The sequence below is a fragment of the Otolemur garnettii genome, unplaced genomic scaffold, assembly GCF_000181295.1.
Source record: "Otolemur garnettii isolate 467f Iridium unplaced genomic scaffold, OtoGar3 scaffold00062, whole genome shotgun sequence".
NCBI lineage: Eukaryota > Metazoa > Chordata > Mammalia > Primates > Galagidae > Otolemur > Otolemur garnettii.
The window spans coordinates 9,809,098-9,828,304 of record NW_003852457.1 but is presented as its reverse complement, the minus strand read 5'-3'; the positions used below and the strand labels follow the sequence as shown (position 1 = coordinate 9,828,304).

Genomic DNA, 19,207 nt, shown 5'->3' with positions numbered 1-19,207 from the left:
CTGGATGATCATTTGTTGACAAGGATCTGGTAATTGGTCAGAACTAGAACTAGAGTTCAGGAAGCAGAAGGAGAATCTAGATATCTGTATTAGTTCTGTTCACATGAAACCAATGACAGAAACTTCAAATTACCATATTGATCTACCTTACATGTTAATAAGTTCTCTCTTCTGATCTACAGACTCTCTTTAAAAGGGCTCACTTGGGCTTGGCGCCTATGGCTCAAGTGGCTAAGGCACCAGCCACATACGCCTAAAGTGGCGGGTTCCAATCTAGCCCAGTCCCGCCAAACAACAATGAAGGCTACAACCAAAAAAATAGCTGGGCGTTGTGGCGGGTGCCTGTGGTCCCAGCTACTTGGGAGGCTGAGGCAGGAGACTCGCTTGAGCCCAGAAGTTGGCAGTTGCTGTGAGCTATGATGCCATGGCACTCTACCCAGGGGGGACAGCTTGAGGCTCTGTCTCAAAAAAAAAAAAAAGGGCTCACCTGATTAAGTTAAATCGTTAAATCAAAATCTCCTTTTGATTATATTATAGCTAAATGACTGGAGACCTTAATTACATCTACAAAAGCTCTTCAGTATTGCCACATAAAGTTATCTAATTAGAGAAATGATATCTCAACATATTCAGGGATCCACCCTCAATGGGAAGATATACAGGAGTGGACTCCAGGAGACAAAATTTGGGGGGCCATCTTGAATTGTGCCTACCAAAGTATCCTTTCAGCCCTCTCCCAACTCAGAGTCAGAGGTTCTAATTTATAAGGAAGAACAGTTCAGAGTTTAACAGAAAGAACTAGAAGACAGCAGAAAAGGGGAAACAATCAACAGAGTGAAGAGACAACCCATAGAATGGGAGAAAATATTTTCAAATTGCCCATTTGACAAGAAATTAATAACAGTAATGCATAAGGAGCTCAAACAACTGAATAGTAAAAATATCAAATATTCCAATTTAGAAATGGGCAAATGATCAGAGGAGGAGTTTCTCAAAAGAAGATATACAAATGGCCAAAGAGCACATGAAAAAATGCTCAGCATCACTAATTATCAGAAAAAAGCAAAATCAAAACCACAGTGAGATGTCATCAAATCCCAGTTCAAGTGGCTTTTATGTAAGGACAGGCAATAGTAATGTATAATGATGCTGGTGAAGATATGAAGACAAAGGAATCCTCATATACTGTTGGTAGGAATATACCATTAGTATGGCCACTACAGAGAACAGTATGGAAGTTCCTAAAAAACTAAAAATAGAACTATCATACCTGTAGGGCCCAAAATTCCACTCCTGGGCATATATCCAAAAGAAAGGAAATAAATACCAGAGATACCTGCACTCCCATTTTTATTGTAGCACTATTCACAATAGCCAAAATATAGAATCAATTTAAAGGCCCATCAAAAGATGAATGGATAAAGAAAATGTGGTATTTATACAAAATGGGATATTATTCAGCTATGAAAAAAGAATTAAATCTTGTCATTTACAGCAATAGGGATGGATCTGAAGGTCATTATGTTAAGTGAAATAAGACAAGCACATAGAGACAAATACTGCATGTTCTCACCCATATGTCAGAGCTGGAAAAGTGGATTTCATGAAGAGAGAGTAGATTGGTGATTACCAGAGGATGGGAAAGGAGTGAGGAAAAAAGTCAACTAATGGGTACAAATATAAGGTTAGATAGAATACAAAAGACTACTGTTTGGTAGATCAGTAGGGGGACTACAGTTAATGTTAATCTATTATACATTTCAAAATAGTGAGAGGAGGCCTTGGTGCCTGTAGCACAGTGGTTATGGTGACACCCATGTACACCAAGGCTGACGGGTTAGAACCCGGCCCAGGCCAGCTAAACAACTACAACTGCAACCAAAAAATAGCTGGGTGTTGTGGCAGGCGCCTGTAGTTCCAGCTACTTGGAACTGTAGGCTGAGGCAAGAGATATGCTTAATCCCAAGAGTTTGAGGTTGCTGTGAGCCGTGATGCCACGGCACTCTACTGAGGGCAACATAATGAGACAGTTTCAAAAAAAAAAAAAGAAAGAAATAGTGAGAGGAGAACAATTTGAATGTTTGTAGTTTAGAGAAGACATAAATATTTAAGGTGATAGATACCCCAATAACCCTAACCTGATCTTTACAGGTTATATAAATGTATCAAATTATCACATGTACCTGAAATATGTATATCTATTCTATCCAAATAAAAAATTAAATAGAAAATAACTGGGGGAGATAAGAGAGTGAAACAGGAACTGAGCACTCAATATTTATCAGAGAGAGTGTCTCATTAAGAGCCTTGGGCTTCGGTTTTTTTAGGGGGGGAGACAGAGTCTTATGTCGCCTTCAGTAGAGTGCTGTGGCAACACAGCTCACACCAACCTCCACCCCTTGGGCTTAAGCAATTCTCTTGCCTCTGCCTCCCAAGTAGCTGGAACTACAGGTATTTTTTTTGTTGTTTGTTTGTTGTTGTTGCAGTTGTCATTGTTGTCTAGTTGGCCTGGGCCAGGTTTGAACCCGCCAGCCTTGGTGTATGTGGCTGGTGTTATAACCACTGTGCTGTGGGCCCCAAGCCAAGAGCCTCGGGCTTCTCAGGATAACAAACCTACACCTACCTTCATGCATTGCGTTTCTTTTTTGGCTGCAGTCCTCTAGAATCAGGGGTGTCCAAATTGCAGTCTATGGGCTACATGCCGATCATTTCAGGCCTGTTTTACTTACCTGCGGTGTCGGATATTGCAAAAAGGGTGCACGGATCTTTTCTTTTGCTCATCAGCTTTTGTAAGTATTTGTATATTTAATACGTGGCCCAAGACAACTTCTAATCTATTCTTACCTGCAACAGAGAAGGAAACAAGTTGGACACTCCCACTAGATACTGACGTTCAAAGGCCTACTTTGCCTCTTTTGGCTCCTTGTTCTTCCTTCTTTTGGTTCCTGTTGTCTCACATTCCTTTGCCCACCTCACTTGCAGTCCATTCCTGCCCAGCGCAGCAGCTCTGGGATACTCCCCCACCCTCAGGCCCGTGTCTCCCTCTGCCTGCTTCCTCCGCAGCCCTGCCCTTCCCCTGCTGCCTGCTCCAGGTGAGGAATAATCATGGCAGTGTGGGTGGGAAAAGGTAGACAGTTTTGACATTTTAAAAGGAGAATTATATTAACATTGGACTTCAATCATAAATTATCGCTTATTTATCCATTTTCTTATAAATATTTGCCATGGACACACGTAATACTAATATAATGGTTAAGATACATAATTTTTAGTCCTACATTTTCCAGTGCACATTCAAAGTCATTTCTGATGGATCAAAATTCCCTAATTATGTTTAAAGCTGCATAAAAACCTAAAAACTAATCAACGTACTGTGTTTTTAGCAAGTTGGTATGTGTATTTAAAAGTACTGGTCTATTGAAAAGTAGTTAACCCAGCTTGGTGCCCGTGGCTCAAGTGGCTAAGGCGCCAGCCACATACACCTAAGATGGCGGGCTTGAATCCAGCCCGGGCCACCAAACAATGACAGCTACAACCGAAAAATAGCCAGATGTTGTGACGGGCGCCTGTGGTCCCACCTACTTGGGAGGCTGAGGCAGGAGACTTGCTTGAACCCAGGAGTTAAGAGGTTGCTATGAGCTGTGATGCCACGGCACTCCACCCAGGGGGACAGCTTGAGGCTCTGTCTCCAAAAAAAAAAAGTGGTTAACCTTACTATTTATTACTTGTCACAGAATTCTACATTTAACATCCTAAATCATATCACAATTCTACTTTTTAAAATGCCAAATTACTTGGCAAAATTCTGAATTCTTCAATGAATTGTAGTTTCAAGGGCTCTTGATAGAGTTTTTTCGGATTTGAGTTTTCTGCTGAGAATTCCAGCTGAAGGATTTTCTGCTTTGAATTTGGGATTAATAGCTCCCTACTGTGCTAACTGTAATATTGACTGGGGAATGAATGCTCACTGGGCTTTCCTTCATTTGTTGTGTTGAGATTGTTTTATACCATGTGAATCTTTGCATGTCTTACCAGGGTTGCTCTATGATCAAAGGGTTTCTAATGTTTATTTTATTGAAATCCTCCAGTATGAGTTATCTGGTATCCTCTAATTCCATTATAACCATACCAGGCTTGTACTGACATTCAGTTGGCACTACTTACCCAGTTGGCACTAACTATCTCCTCAAAGCTGCTTTTACGTCAGATGCCAGGCACACCTTGGGAGATCCCAAGCCACTTGCACTTCTGAACAACTGGCCATAAGTTCAGGGCTTTCCATTTTTCCTCAGATTCAGTAATTCACTAAAACCACTCACAGAGCTCAAGAGTGAGCAACACTATGGCTACAGCTGTATTATAAACAAGTGGGCGCAGTAAGAGCAAAGTGAAGAGATGCCTAAGGCAAGGTCTGGAGGCAGTACAGGGCTCGTGTGCTCTCTTCCCACGGAGTCATTGCTGATTACCCTCTAGGTCATCAAAATGCTCACTAACCAGGAAGCTCCCCTGAGCCTCAGTGTCTAGAGCAGTGGTTCTCAACCTTCCTAATGCCGTGGTCCTTTAATACAGTGCCTGTGGGTCATGACCCACAGGTTGAGATACATAATGGTTAAGCCAGGTTGGTGCCCGTGGCTCAAGTGGCTAAGGCGCCAGCCACATACACCTAAGATGGCGGGCTTGAATCCAGCCCGGGCTTTTACTGAAGTTTCATTAGTAAGCATGGCTGGTTAAGTCACTGATCACATAAGTGAACTCAGTCTACTTCTCACCCCACCCCCTGGTTGGTCTGGCTCAAAACCCCAACCCTGCATTCACTTGGTTGGTGTTCCTGATGACCAGCCCCCATCCTAAAGCTATATAGAGCCCACCAGAGTCACCTCATTACCATAATAAAGGGACTCCTAGCACTCAGAAAATATCAAGGGTTTCTGAAGCTCTCTGCGAAGAATAGAGCCAATGACCAGAAACATTCTTCACTATACCACATCCCCCAATATTCCCCCATAACACCCAAGAAACTTCCTTGTCCTGATTCATGATTTCTGTTCTATTTCCTCTTTTAGGGGCTATTCCGGCTATTCCTCTTCTGAGTTTACTTGTGCACACTAAGGCTGGACCTCTATTGAGTGTTTGTTAATGCTGATCACAGACCATAGAACTTTACAGCAGAGTTCACTCCTGTCATTTAAAGCATAAATTAGAAATGAAGGCATTTCCACATTGATAATAGACATAGAGTTTCTTCCCCTTGTAAGTTCTCTGGTGTTCATAAAGTTTAGAGCAATGGCTAAAGGCTCTTAGACATTCATTACACTCATGAAGTGGCTTGTAAATGTCTCCCACATTGTCTCAAGTCATATCTGACATTCATATGATTTTGCTCCTCTGTGATTTATTCTTTGTGAATAAAAGTGAGAGCTCTCATAGGAAATCCTAGGATAGTCATTTTATTTTTCTAGTGCATACTCTCTCATGTTTTCTGAGGCCAGAAATGTGACCACAGATTTTCCAACATAAAGCCATTCACATAGTTTCTCTCCAGTGTGCATCTGCTTGTGTGACTGAAGGATGAACTGTTAGCCCTTCTAGCACTTCTGTAGTCATTATACTCAGGGGGTGTAATGACTCTTCAGTGGGAAATTGTTTCTTGTGAATTGAGAAGAAACACTAACAAAGGGGCTTAAAGGAGAGTGGGAAGAAAACCTGGCCTGCTGAACCAGGAAGTCTGGTGGCCCCAAAATAATGTGGTATGAAGTAACCTAGGTAACCAATGACCAACAGAAAGCCCCACTTTCAGTTCTCTTTGGAAGTGCTCTAAACTTTCTCTTTGTTCTTCTTCCTAAATAAAATCTCTTCATTACCCTTAAACTTGTGCAAGTTACTTTGCTTCGTACTCACACTGCCTGTGCCGTTTTATTTCCAGTTCCGTTCATTTTTACTTTTCATTACGTTGGTGCGGTGGTTGAACTTTCTAGCTCAGCCAAATAGGTCAACCGGTCAACTGGTTCAGGGAACCAGGAAGTTCAACCCCCAACCTGAATAAAGCTGAATGCTCGGATGAACTCTTTCACACATTTATTAACAGAGCTTCTGTTAATTAATGTGAACCCTCTCATGGGTGTTCTTATGAATAAAAGTTAGTGCTCTAGCTGAAGTGTTTCCCATAGTAATTGCATTTATAACATTTATCTCCAGTGTGAATATTCTTGCTGCTAAAGGCTTTTCCACAATGACATTTATACAGTTTCTCTCCAGTGTGAGTCAGCTTGTGTTGTCTAAGGTAAGAGCAAAGATTAAAGACTTTCCCACATAGGTGACATTTATAAGGTTAAATTAACTCCATTGTGAGCTTACTTATGGCAATGAAAAGATTGCCAGTTACCAAGATGTTTTCCATATTCATTCCAGGCATAGGGTTTCTTTCCTGTGTGAGTCACCACGTGCTGAGTTCACGTGAAGCTATAAATGAAAACTTCCTCCACATTCACTGTATTCAAAGGGCCCTTTCCAGCGTGGGATCACTGCTGTTGGGAAAGAGATGACAGACTGCTGAGGGATTCCCCTCTTTCATCAATTCATTTCTCTACAAATGGATTTAGGACGATCATTTGTTGATGCTTGTTAGTTACGTAACCAACTCTCTAGTGTGGAGAGATTTCCTCTTTTGCAGCATCTCAGTGGTATAGCTATCTAACTTATTTTCAAGACTTCATTATATTTCAAAGATTAGCTGTGCGGACCTTGTCTATGCAATTGTCTTTATATAAGAGCTCAATTAAGGGGGGCATAATGGTACATGCTTGTAGTCCCAGCTACTCAGGAGGCTGAGGCTAGAGGGTCTCAGGATGGAGGATGTGGTGTGCCACGATTGCATCTCTGAAATAGTCACTGCACTCCAGCCTGGGCAACATAACAAGACCCTATCTCTTAAAACACACATATGCCACCACCACTGCCAACTAAATCTTAAGTTATAGTTTTGAGCTCCGGTTAATTTCTTCCCTAAAATTCAAACTATCTAAAATGCACATAACCCCAGCTCTGACTAAAGTCATGTGACTATGCTACATTCCTAACTCATGCCATCCCCAGGTCTCTGACCTGAAGGAACAGGGTTCACCCCCATGAAGCTAATCACTGACAAGCAGGGAGAGGGTCCTTCCTTCAGCAAGTGTGCAGACATAATTTCTTGCTTTGTAAGGCCACCATAAGTGCCTAAAATAATTTAAAAAATTAAAATTTTCTCATGCTTACTATATGAGAGTGGCATTAAGGGAATAAACACATTGAAGATAACACCAGGCACACATGAATACATTTCAAATATTAACATTTACATGGGAAAGAAATGTGAAATGGAGGAATACACCAGTGAATAGAAAGACACTTCAGGAAAATAAAAATTGCAGAATATTTTCAGGAATGAAGAGAAAAATAAAATGAAGATGGGATATTGGGGAGGGTATGAGAAGGAAAATCATTAAAGGGAAGGGACCAGGGTAAAGGCCTCAATGTGAGACTTCAACTCCAATGAAGACATTTACATATCTGAAGACAAATTGATAAATGTGAGTAATAATAACATGAGCTATGGAATTTCCCTCCCAATGGTGCCTCATAGTTTTCTTCAAATATCTTTCCTTCAAGGTCATCTGCACTGGACATCATCAAAGTTGATGTTCCCTCCCTGACCAAGCTCCTCCTTGTCCTGAGCACACCTTTCTGCAGATGCCCTGGACTTAGGCCCCAGGAAATCCTCTTCTTCCAGCCACAGCTTAAGGCTCCCACTGGGAAATCGCACCTGAAGTGAAGTTGTTCTGTGGGTGAAGTTGCCCAGAGTTTGAATTCTGCAAACTATGCATGACCTTCAGGTCCAGGGAAGACTCCTAAGGTAGAGCAAAGTGGGCATCAAGGTGCCACCAGGGAAGAGCACCTTGAATGCTGAGACAGGAGGAAGCCCTGACACCAAGCCCTGACACCAAGCCCTGACACCAAGCCCCAGTGACACCAAGCCCCATCAGGTCACTGGTGTGCACGGCTGACTCAGAGAGAGAGTAAAGGATTAAATGTTTCCACAGTGGATTGGCCTTCATTTTAATAATTAATCCAATAACCATGAGCCTCACTGGAACAATCTCGGATCTATTTTGAAAGAAAAATGCCTTTTACTTTTACTACTATGGTCTCAAACCCTAACTTAGCACTTAGAACAGAACTGTCACTTGGTAAAAATGCAATCAGTGTATTTATTCATTCATTCAAAACATAGTCATTGGGGCTCGGTGCCGGTAGCTCAGCAGCTAGGGCACCAGCCACATACACCGGAGCTGGTGGGTTCAAATCCAGCCTGCCAAACAATGACAACTACAACCGAAAAATAGCCAGGTGTTGTGGCAGGCACCTATAGTTCCAGCTACCCAGAAGGCTGAGGCAAGAGAATGGCTTAAACCTAAGAGTTTCGGGTTGCTGTGAGCTGTGATGCCACAGCACAGCACTCTACCGAGGGCAACATAGTGAGACTCTGTCTAAAAAAAAAAAGAAGTTGGCTCGGCGCCTATAGCTCAACCGGCTAAGGCGCCAGCCACGTACACCTAAGGTGGCGGGTTCAGATCCCCAGCCCGGACCGCCAAACAACAATGACGGCTGCAACCAAAAAATAGCCGGGCGTTGTGGCGGGCGCCTGTGGTCCCAGCTACTTGGGAGGCTGAGGCAGAAGACTCGCTTGAGCCCAGGAGTTGGAGGTTGCTGTGAGCTGTAATGCCACGGCACTCTACCCAGGGGGACAGCTTGAGGCTCTGTCTCAAAAAAAAAAAAAAAAAAAAAAAAGAAGTTTCTCTTGAGCACAAATCTTGTTCAAAAGTGCAAAATGCTCTGGCATATTTAAAAATGGTAGCTTTTCTCCTCCCCCTGCAGGAAGCACAAGGGGATTTTTCTCCAGTACTGGGGTGGGAGGGAACGTGGCAGAATTTAGGGGCGATGCTCACAGAGCTGGCTGGACTCAGCTCCCAGACAAGCCTGTAGAGTGTCTCCAGCATCTGCCAGCAGTACTTCAACTTCCAGGCTGGTTCCCGGGGAGGTGGCTGCCTGGTTTTCTGTGCAGTAACTTGTTTCTTTGTGTTGGACTGTTGGTCTCTTCAGTTGGGGGGCCTGAGTTTTGTCTTGTGACCTCATTTCCCTTATGTGTCTAAGAAGAATTCCAGATGTAAGTTTTTAATAACATTTTCCAATAAAAGAAAGCAGAGCTCCTTGGAGAAGTGGACGACACTGAGACTGGGACAACAAATATACAAGACTGGATAGTACTAAGGTATCAGAAAGTATGGAAGTGCTCAAGAAAATGAAACAAAACCCACACAGATGGAATTTTGTCAAAGAAAAAAGTGGCTAATGGAAAGATCACCCAATGGCCAAAGCAGGAAAACCTGGGGCATCAAAATGAATAATGGAGGATTAAATGATAACCAAAAGCTTAAAATAGCTGTGCAGGTGTCCACGATGGTTTACACAAATGATTAAATAAACAAACAGGGAATGAATAGAAATCTCTTACACAAAAGAATTCTATGTAATTGATGCACCTACTCAGCCAGCACGGAGGTGGAGCTCACTGTCCACTTTTGAAGTGTGGGATCTGCATAGTGATTTCTTCCCAAAGAGGACAGACAGTAAAGGACGGGAAGAAGGTGACTTTCCAGGGGCAGTGCCTCAAAGGAGTAGGGCGTCAGCCCCATGTATCGGAGGTGGTGGGTTCAAACCCAGCCCAGCCCCGGCCAAAAACTGTTAAAAAAAAAAAAAAAAAGTGACTTCCCAGCAGGGAAACATGACAAACATAACTTCAGGCAGGTGATCAAAGTTAATGCCAACTGTGATAAGTCATCTTGGGAAACATACCTTTGATATTGCTAATGGAAAAAAAAACCCAAACTCTATAAAATGACTTAAAGAAGTTGATTCTGAGCTGAGCGTGGGTGACAGACAGCCCAAAGCTCATGTCTTCAAGTGGTTCTGAAAAAATGTGTTCAGGGTAGCCAGGTTACAGTTTGGTCATATACAGTCATAGAGATAGGATTTAAATGTACTACATAAAATCATAAACCAATACATGAAAGTACATTGGTTTGGCCTGAAAATGTGGGACATCTGTAAGAAGGGGAAGTGTACAGGTTATAGGTGGGTTTAAAGGTCCTGATTTGTAATTCCTTACATAAATGAAGCTTTACCTAAAGCTTGGAATGTTTTAAGTTAAGATAAGAAAGTTTGTTAATCAGAGACAAGCCACTGGACTTATTCCAGGCATACTGTAAGCAGAGATTCGAGTGATCTGTTAAGTAAACTGATGGCCTGCAGGTGTGGTTTAACTTTTGTCATACTTGGACTTCATTCCTTTTAAAGAGATAAAGAGTGACTCCAAAAGGGAGGGGGCATGACAAGGCACGTCTGACCTCCCTTCTCGTCATGGCCAGCAATTTAAACTTTAAAGTTTTTCTGAGGTCCTTCTGGCCAAGAGAGGTTTCACTCAGTCATCTGGGGGTGGAGGGGTAGAGATTTTATTTTAGTTCACAATATGATGTGATAAGAAAGGCACTTCCTCAGATCACCTTCCCCAGAACCAATAACCACAATCTAATAACAAGAAAAACCCCAAGGAAATCTCAAAGTGGAAGACATTCTACAATATACCAGACCAATACTCCTCAACATTGTCAAGGTCATCGAAAACAAGAGAAGTCTGAACAGCTGTCACAGCCAAGAAAGCCAAATGAGATACCACTAGTGTGTGTAATGTGATGTCATGGATGGAACTCTGAAACAAAAAAGATAAAACTAAGGAAATCTGAATAAAGTACAGACATTAACTTTAACAATGAAATAATATTGGTTCATTAACTATAACAAATGTACCATACTGATATAAGATGTTAATAAGAGAGGGAACTGGGTCTGAACTATGTGGGAAATCTACCTTCCCAAATTTTGTGCACACTTGAAATTACTCTCAAATTAAAACTTTTTTAAAAACATTGTTGGCCTGGCTCAGTGGCTCAGGTCTGTAATCCTAGCTCTCAAGAAGGCTGAGGCGAGTGGATTGCCAGAGCTCACGGGTTCTAGACCAGCCTAAGAAAGAGTGAGACCCCCATCTCTAAAAAAATAGCCAGACGTTGTGGTGAGCACTGTAGTCCCAGCTACTTGGGAGGCTGAGGCAAGAGAATTGCTTAAGCCCAAGAGTTGGATGTTGCTATGAGCTATGACACACAGCACTCTACCAAGGGTGACAAAATGAGACTGTCAAAAAAAAAAAGTTGTTATAGTTTTTCAAGCACCTATTTATTAGTTGTACTATTAATTACTAGTAATTGACACTAATAACTGGCCACTTTTTTAATAAGAGCATTTATGAAACTGAAAAGTAAACAATATGGACTAATATATAATTCCAAATAGTACCACTTTTACATATTTTGTGATAAAATAATAACACATATGGCCAGGCATGATGGCTCATACCTTTAATCCTAGCACTCTGGGAGGCTGAAGTGGGTGTATAGCTTGAGCTCATGAGTTCGAGATCAGCCTGAGCAAAAGCAAGACCCTGTCTCTACTAAAAATACAAAAGTGAGCCGAGAGGATCGCTTAGCCCAAGAGTTGGAGGTTGCTGTGAGCTATGATGCTACAGTACTCTACCCAGGGTGACAGCTTGAGACTCTGTCTCAAAAAAATAATAATAACACATATGTATATAATTACTTATTATATGTCCTGGGTTTACTCTTTCATAAGCTGGTTGCCTTTCACCAGGGAAAGATGCAGACTAGAGAATCTATTTCAATTCATGGCTAAACATTTTCGATAGAGTGGCTTTGTTAAAAATGCTCCAGTGGTGGTTGGGCAGGATAGCTCATGCCTATAATCCTAGCACTCTGGGAGGCCTATATGGGTGGATTGCTTGAGCTCGTGAGTTTGAGACCAGCCTGAGCAAAAAGCGAGACCCCAGGCGGCGCCTGTGGCTCAAAGGAGTGGGGCACCAGTCCCATATGCTCGAGGTGGCGGGTTCAAATCCAACCCCGGCCAAAAACTGCAAAAAAAAAAAAAAAGTGGGACCCCCATCTCTACTAAAAATAGAAAAAAAAACTGAGACAAGAGGATCACTTAAGCCCAAGTGTTGGTGGTTGCTGTGAACTATGATGCCATGGCACTCTACCCAGGGTGACAGCTTGAGACTCTGTCCCTCCACTCCACCCCACCCCTCAAAAAATGCTCCAGTGATGAATTGCTCATTGTAATTGGATCCTTTATCCCAAGGAATCCTTGTTTTCATACATATGCTTTAGCAATCCAAATACTTGTCACCGGGAAAAAATATTAAAAGATTCTAATCTAACTCTAAAAGAATATGAACAGAATTTATGATGATTTGATATTTCATTGCGATGTTTTCTAAAAGAAAAGTGTTTAAAGGGAAATTCAAACTCATATTTTCCCAATGCTTCGCAGAAAGTGATGAGTTTGGAGAAACAAAAATTACAAGATATTTTATAGGTGATTTTAGATGTTATATTCTGTGAAAAATAAATTTACTTCCTGGAGATATTATTATTGGAAGAAATTACTGGAAGCCCAAACACTATTGGAATGTTTACAGTTTTAGTTGAAATTATAATTACATTATATGTCAATATAGTCATGAGGCTAATAATAAAAAGGGATCTGTGCCTCGTGTGTGTAATAAAATTAAAAGGAATTGTTAACGTTCCTACAAAATCATGCTAGACCTGAAAAACAATTGAGAATACTACAAGTAAAATACTTTCCAACTTTTCCATTTGGATAGAAGTAGCCCACAATGAGCAAGCATATCACATAAGGTAGATTCATATTAACTATACTATCATCAAATAGAAGAAAACTTTATTCCAAGAAAGAAGAAATGAATGTGCTCTAGGTTAGAAAATTATTAATGAATTGAAAATAGATGACAACAACAAAGATGCTTCTCACCAGAGAAATGATAATGAACAACTATGGCAGGTGTAGAAAAGGGCAGAAGCTATTATGTCCCCTCCCTAAAAAGATTATGACAAATCTATGCCTGTTCATACATATGCATGAATATAAACAGTTCCTGGTTAAAATATAAGTACAATGTCAGTAACTAGCTACTGTTATTTTATATATTGTAATATGTAGTATATATGCACTGCATGTCAAATGTATTATATAGGTGTATTGTGATATACATAGTTACTGATATGATATCTATATGATTTTATGTATCATTAATAATTAAATATGCCATTATATAAAAATATGTATATAATCATTTATTAGTATACCAGTAATTATACTCCAGTGATTTTCAACTGGTATGCTGCAGCACACTGGTGTGCAGTGAAAGGATCTTAGGTGTGATGAAAAAATTTTTAAACATCATTAATTAAATTATTATTATTATTATTGAGACAGAGTCTCACTTTGTAACCCTGGGTAGAGTGCCCTGGCTTCATAGCTCACAGCAACCCCAAACTTTTGGGCTCTAGTGATCCTCTTGCTTCAGCCTCACCAGTAGCTGGGACTAGGGGGCAATAGCATCCAACAACTTTTTGAGACGGGGTCTGTCCCTTGCTCAGGCTGGTCTCCCAACTCCTGAGCTCAAGCAACACATCCCTGGGCATCCCAGAGTGCTAGGATTACAGGTGTGAGCCACCACACCCAGCCAATTAAATTATTTTCTAAAGAAATTCAAAGCACAGTAAGTATATTTCTTTTTTGACTCCCTTTTTTATCAACATAATTTAAGTGTGCAGGGACATTTAACTGCAGTTTCAAGTGTACTATGAGATTTTTAAAAAGTTGAAAAACACTGTTCTTCAGATGCCAAAGATGGTAAAAACACACATTACCTTATGTATCCTTACAAAGTTGCAGCTTATTAAACTGATGTTCTTGACAAAAATAGCAGTGTCCATGCCATGTCCATGCCTATGCACACACTGCAATATCCATAACTGAGTCATAAGAAACTCAAATACAGCAAATCTGTCACTTGAAAACAAAATACTCTATAAAGTATATATATATATATACACACACACACATATATATAATTTTTTTTTCTTTGTCACCCTTGGTAGAGTGCTGTGACGTCATAGCTCCCAGCATCCTCAAACTCATGGGTTCTAGTGGTTCTCTTGCCTCAGTTTCCTGAGTAGCCGGGACTACAGGTGCCCACCACAATGCCCGGCTATTAGAGGTGAGGTCTTGCTCTTGCTCAGGCTGGTCTTGAACCTATGAGCTCAAGCAATCCACCTGCTTTGGCCTCCCAGAGTGTTAGGATTACAGGCGTGAGCCATCGCACCTGGCCTAAAAAGTATATTTTTAAAATATAATATTGTTGATGAAAAAGTAGATAAGATTAAGAATTCTGCATAAAACTACAGATAGAGGACAAATTAAGTCTTCTTTTTTATTTTTTGAGACAGAGGCTAGTGGTGCCACAGCTCACAGCAACCTCCAACTGTTGGGCTTAAGCGGTTCTCAGTAGCTGGGACTACAGGCACCCGCCACAACTCCTGGCTATTTTGTGGTTGTTGTTGCAGTTGTCATTGTTGTTTTTAGCAGGCCTAGGCTCGATTTGAAACCGCTGCTCTGGTGTATGTGGCCAGCGCCCTACCCACTGACTTACAGGTGCTGAGCCCAGATTAAGCCTCCTATCATACTGGGTATCTAGATGCAATGAGAAATTTCCTTTAAAAATGTAAATTTCTGGAGTCGGTTAGAGTTTCGGTTGAGGGGTTTAGGATTTTCGCCCGTCACCCCTTGGATCCTGGGTATCGATATCCTAGATGGGGAGAGGCTGCGATGCACTGAGGGGCTGCCTCTCAAGACTGCTGTCATTTCCGTAGGCCACACCGAAAAGGGAGCTCAGGGACCTTCCAGAGAGTAAGACCCACCGCCCCTCTTCCACTCCCCGCAGGCTTTCATCCCCACCATGGCTGAGCTGATCCAGAAGAATCTGCAGGGAGAAGTGGAGAAATATCAACAGCTACACAAGGACTTGAGTAAATCCATGTCAGGGAGGCAGAAGCTTGAGGCACAATTTAACAGAAAATAATATCGTGAAGGAGGAACTGGCCTTGCTGGATGGGTCCAATGTGGTCTTTAAACTTCTGGGTCCTGTGCTGGTCAAACAGGAACTGGGGGAGGCTCAGGCCACAGTGGGGAAGAGGCTGGACTATATCACAGCTGAAATTAAGCGATATGAATCCCAGCTCCGGGACCCTGAACAGCAGTCAGAGCAACAGAGGGAAACCCTTGCTCAGCTGCAGCAGAAGTTCCAGCGGGCCCAGGCAGCAAAGGCAGGGGCTTCTGGGAAAGCCTGACCCCCATGGTTGGGGAGAGGGGAGAGAATGAGGCAGCTCTAGGATCTATACTGCAGCTAATAAAATGTAAAAATGCCAAAAAAAAAAAAAAATGTAAATTTCTTGCTCTGCACCTGTGGCTCAAGTGGCTAAGGCGCCAGCCACATACACCTAAGGTGGCGTGTTCGAATCCAGCCCGGACCCGCCAAACAACAATGATGGCTGCAACCAAAATATAGCCGGGCGTTGTGGCCGGCGCCTGTGGTCCCAGCTACTTGGGAGGCGGAGGCAGGAGACTCGCTTGAGCCCAGGAGTTGGAGGTTGCTGTGAGCTGTGATGCCACAGCACTCTACCCAGGGGGATAGCTTGAGGCTCTGTCTCAATTAAAAAAAAATGTAAATTTCCAAGTGGACTGTGAAATAAGAGAAACATAAATAGGCCAGTTGCATGAAGAGCTTCCACTAGAAAAGCCCTCAGGACAGTATGGGCGCACAGGGAGGTGTTAACTGACCTCTAGCTAATTTGGTATTGCATCTGGTCAGGACCCAGCGACAAGGAAGGAAAACAATAGGACTGTTTTTAACTCGTTATGTGGTTTAATATGGAAACCTGGTAAAGCTCATTTATTTCATTTAATCTAAGATGCCGAAGACTGTAAAAACACCCATTATCTTAATGTACCCTTAAAGTTGCAACCTGTTAAACTGACGTTCTTGACAAAAATAGAACTGTCCACGCCTTTACTCATATTAAAGCCAGAGGAGTAAAAGGGCACCAAGTTCTGGGCTTGGCGTCATTAACATATTTAAACTTAGAAGCATGTTGCAGGTTTTAACAACTGGGTTTGAGCAGGTTTTCAGCGACCGCAGCGCCACAGGAGGCGGCCACCGAGATCCCGCCTGGGCGGTTCTCCCCAGAAACAACCGGAATCTGTAAAAACCCACCAGGGGATGACTGTGCGCCCCAGTGAGGGGACTTCTGGAAACAGACATGATCACCATGTTCTCCGAAAAGTAAAGGATAAGCCATGCGGACCACCCCAGAAAATGACAGCACCTGTGGTCGCAGTTAAGAAAAGCGGCAAGATGTAACAGCAAATCCCATTCTCCCGGGGGATCGATAAGAAGCTCCTCCCTCACCAGGACGCTGCCGTCGAGGGGCGGGGACCCCAGGGGAGGCGTGCCCTGTGCAGGGGGAAAGCGCATGCGCGGCGGGGATCGAAAAGGCGGTGCCGAGCGTCGCCTGCCGGCCGTCTGTACACAATGCAAAATCAGCGGAGAGCTATCCCAGCTCGCTGTCTTGTAGGGTACTCATCATTCAGTGAATAGGTTATAAGATGCCGTAATTCTGGAAATTCAAACAAGTAGGGCCCGCTTTCCTATGCCTTGACCAGAACAAATACATAGAAGCAAAGGCCAGTAATACAAGTCAATTTATTTCCTATGTATCAGTAATGAACAATCGGAATTTGAAATGAATATATACATATTACAACTACCCCCAAGTTGTAGTTCTTATATAAATCTAAGAAAACTCACCAGTGGCTCCCTTCTTTGCTCTTTTCAGGCCGTCCTACTTGGACTGAGTTACATATCTAGCTTTCCTGGTACTCCTGCTTGCAGATGGTAGATCATGGAATTTCTCACCCTCCAGAATCATGTGAGTCAATTCCTGTAATAAATTGCCACAAATATATGCACATATGTACACATGTACAATTCCTATTGGCTCCTTTTCTTTGGAGAACCCTGACTAAGATGGGGGGCACTACACACCAACTAGAACAACTCAAATCTGAAAACAGTGACAAGAGCAATTGCTAAGGACTAGGAAGAGCAGGAACTCATTCGTTGCTGGTGAAGGCATAATGGTACAGACACGCACTACCAAGGGTAGTTTTGTTTCAAAGCTACACATAGTCTCACCACTCAGTCTAATAATTGCACTCCTAGGTATGTGGGCAACTTCTTTGAAAACTTATGTCCAAATAAAAAACAGCACACAATTAAGTGTAGCATCTCTATTCAGATACCTCAAGTATCCAGATAGTTTAAGGAATCAGGTTATCTCTCAACAGGGGAATAAAGTGGATCAATAAACAAACTGGGTGCATTCTACACAATGGGATACTATTCAACAATAAGTTAAGTGCTGACTTTCAACCACTCAAAGGTGGATTAATCTTAAATGTCTATCACAAGTGAAAGAAGCTCGTCTGAAGAGGCTACACACTATGATTCTATTTTCATGCCATTCTGCAAGTGGCAAAACTATGGAGATGGTGAGAAGATCAGTGCTTGTTAGTGGTTTGTTGGGGGGTGTTGAATAGAGGAATAGGATGATGGCAGGAGGGTGACGGTGCCAGGTGGAAGGGGGCCTCCTGGGGCTAGCCAGCTCATGCTGAGCATTTGTGGACAAGCTGTGCTGTGCTGCACCTGTGTGAACAAGGCCACTTCTCTCTGGGAGGGTCTTCTTCTATCACTTGTGCAACTATTTTGGGTCCAGTTCTGAGGATATTTCACTTTTAGTGATGCCTTAGGAGAAAGTAGAGGCCCACCCTTGGGTACAGGCCCAGATTTTCCTCTCAGAACTAGGAAGATTCACAAATCAGGACAACTTTGCTCTGGTGTTCAGGTTTATTTCTGCAGAAACATCAAGCTTCTTTATGTCATTCTCTGCTTTCAATTCAACTTCTTTTACCTTTGTTTCTTGCTATCCACTGGGTCCTAGGAAATGTTTTTCAGCCACTCAAGAGTGGTCATAGGACACTCTCCTGCACTGAAGGTCTTGTAGGTGTCATGCTGTACCCTAGGTCCCTGCAGAAGTTGACTTCTCAGGGCAGCTGTCCCCATCCTGGCTTTGGGACCTCCAGATGTCCAGGGGCACAAGGTGAGGGCAGCAGGTAAGTGGGAGGAGAGTGATGAGTGGACATGGCCAGGGTGTGTGGCACACCAGAGCCTGATACCCAGGGGAAAGAGTGCAGGCTAGGGGTCCCCCAGAGGGTCAGCACTGAGGGCATCAGCCAACAGGAGGCAGGAGTAGGAGAGTCCCCATCTGCACCAGCAGCACCATCTGGGTCCCCAGCCAAGCTTTCTGGTCAGTCCCTGCTGAAGCTCCAGGTACATCACAATGTGAGTGGGTGACATCCAGTTAGTTCCAGCCCCACACCCTCCACCCAAGAATTCCTCCTGGGGCCAGCTCACCTGTGAGTCACCCCTCCTCCAGGACACAGACTCTCTGCCCTGGCACCTGTGGTGAACTTGTTAGAATGCAGAGAAGGTGATGTGTCCAGGGTCACGTTGGTTACGTTACCAGGCAGAAGGGTACCCAGCCCAAGATATGAAGAGCAGGGAGTGGCAGAAGCCCAGCAGGGCTGTGTACCTCTAGTGGTGTCAGCGCCCCCCCTTCTTTACCTGCTCACTGACCTGTTATCTTCCATACCTATGGCAAATTTATTTCTCCAATCTGTCCATTGTCAGCCTCAGTCACAGTGAGTTTTCCTGTTGTTTTCTATCCTCCTTGAGCTTCATTTCAGCAGCAGATAACTCGTCACATTTGGAGTAATGTTTACCTGCGGCACAGCAGAAGGTGCAAATACTGTCACAGCGGTCCCTGTGCTTCCGAGAAGTTCCAGCTCTGTGTGCTGCATCAGAACTCCTGACAGGAGGACACTTCCTGGGGTTATTCCTTTTGATGCCAGGTGCCCATCATGTCACACATGAGCCAACTTAGAGAAAAAACTGAGAAAGAAATCTGGGAATTGAAGAAATGAAGTGCCATAACTCAGGCTTTAACTCCCCAGGTATGTGGAGTCCTGTGGATTTCATTCTGGTGACTCATATATTAGTCCT

At 42.9% G+C, this 19,207-nt stretch overlaps 1 pseudogene; it reads left to right on the top strand.

Annotated features, from left to right (window-relative positions):
- The first annotated feature begins 14,957 nt into the window (after positions 1-14,957).
- LOC100949147 lies at positions 14,958-15,449 on the top strand (annotated as a pseudogene).
- The last annotated feature ends 3,758 nt before the right edge of the window (positions 15,450-19,207 follow it).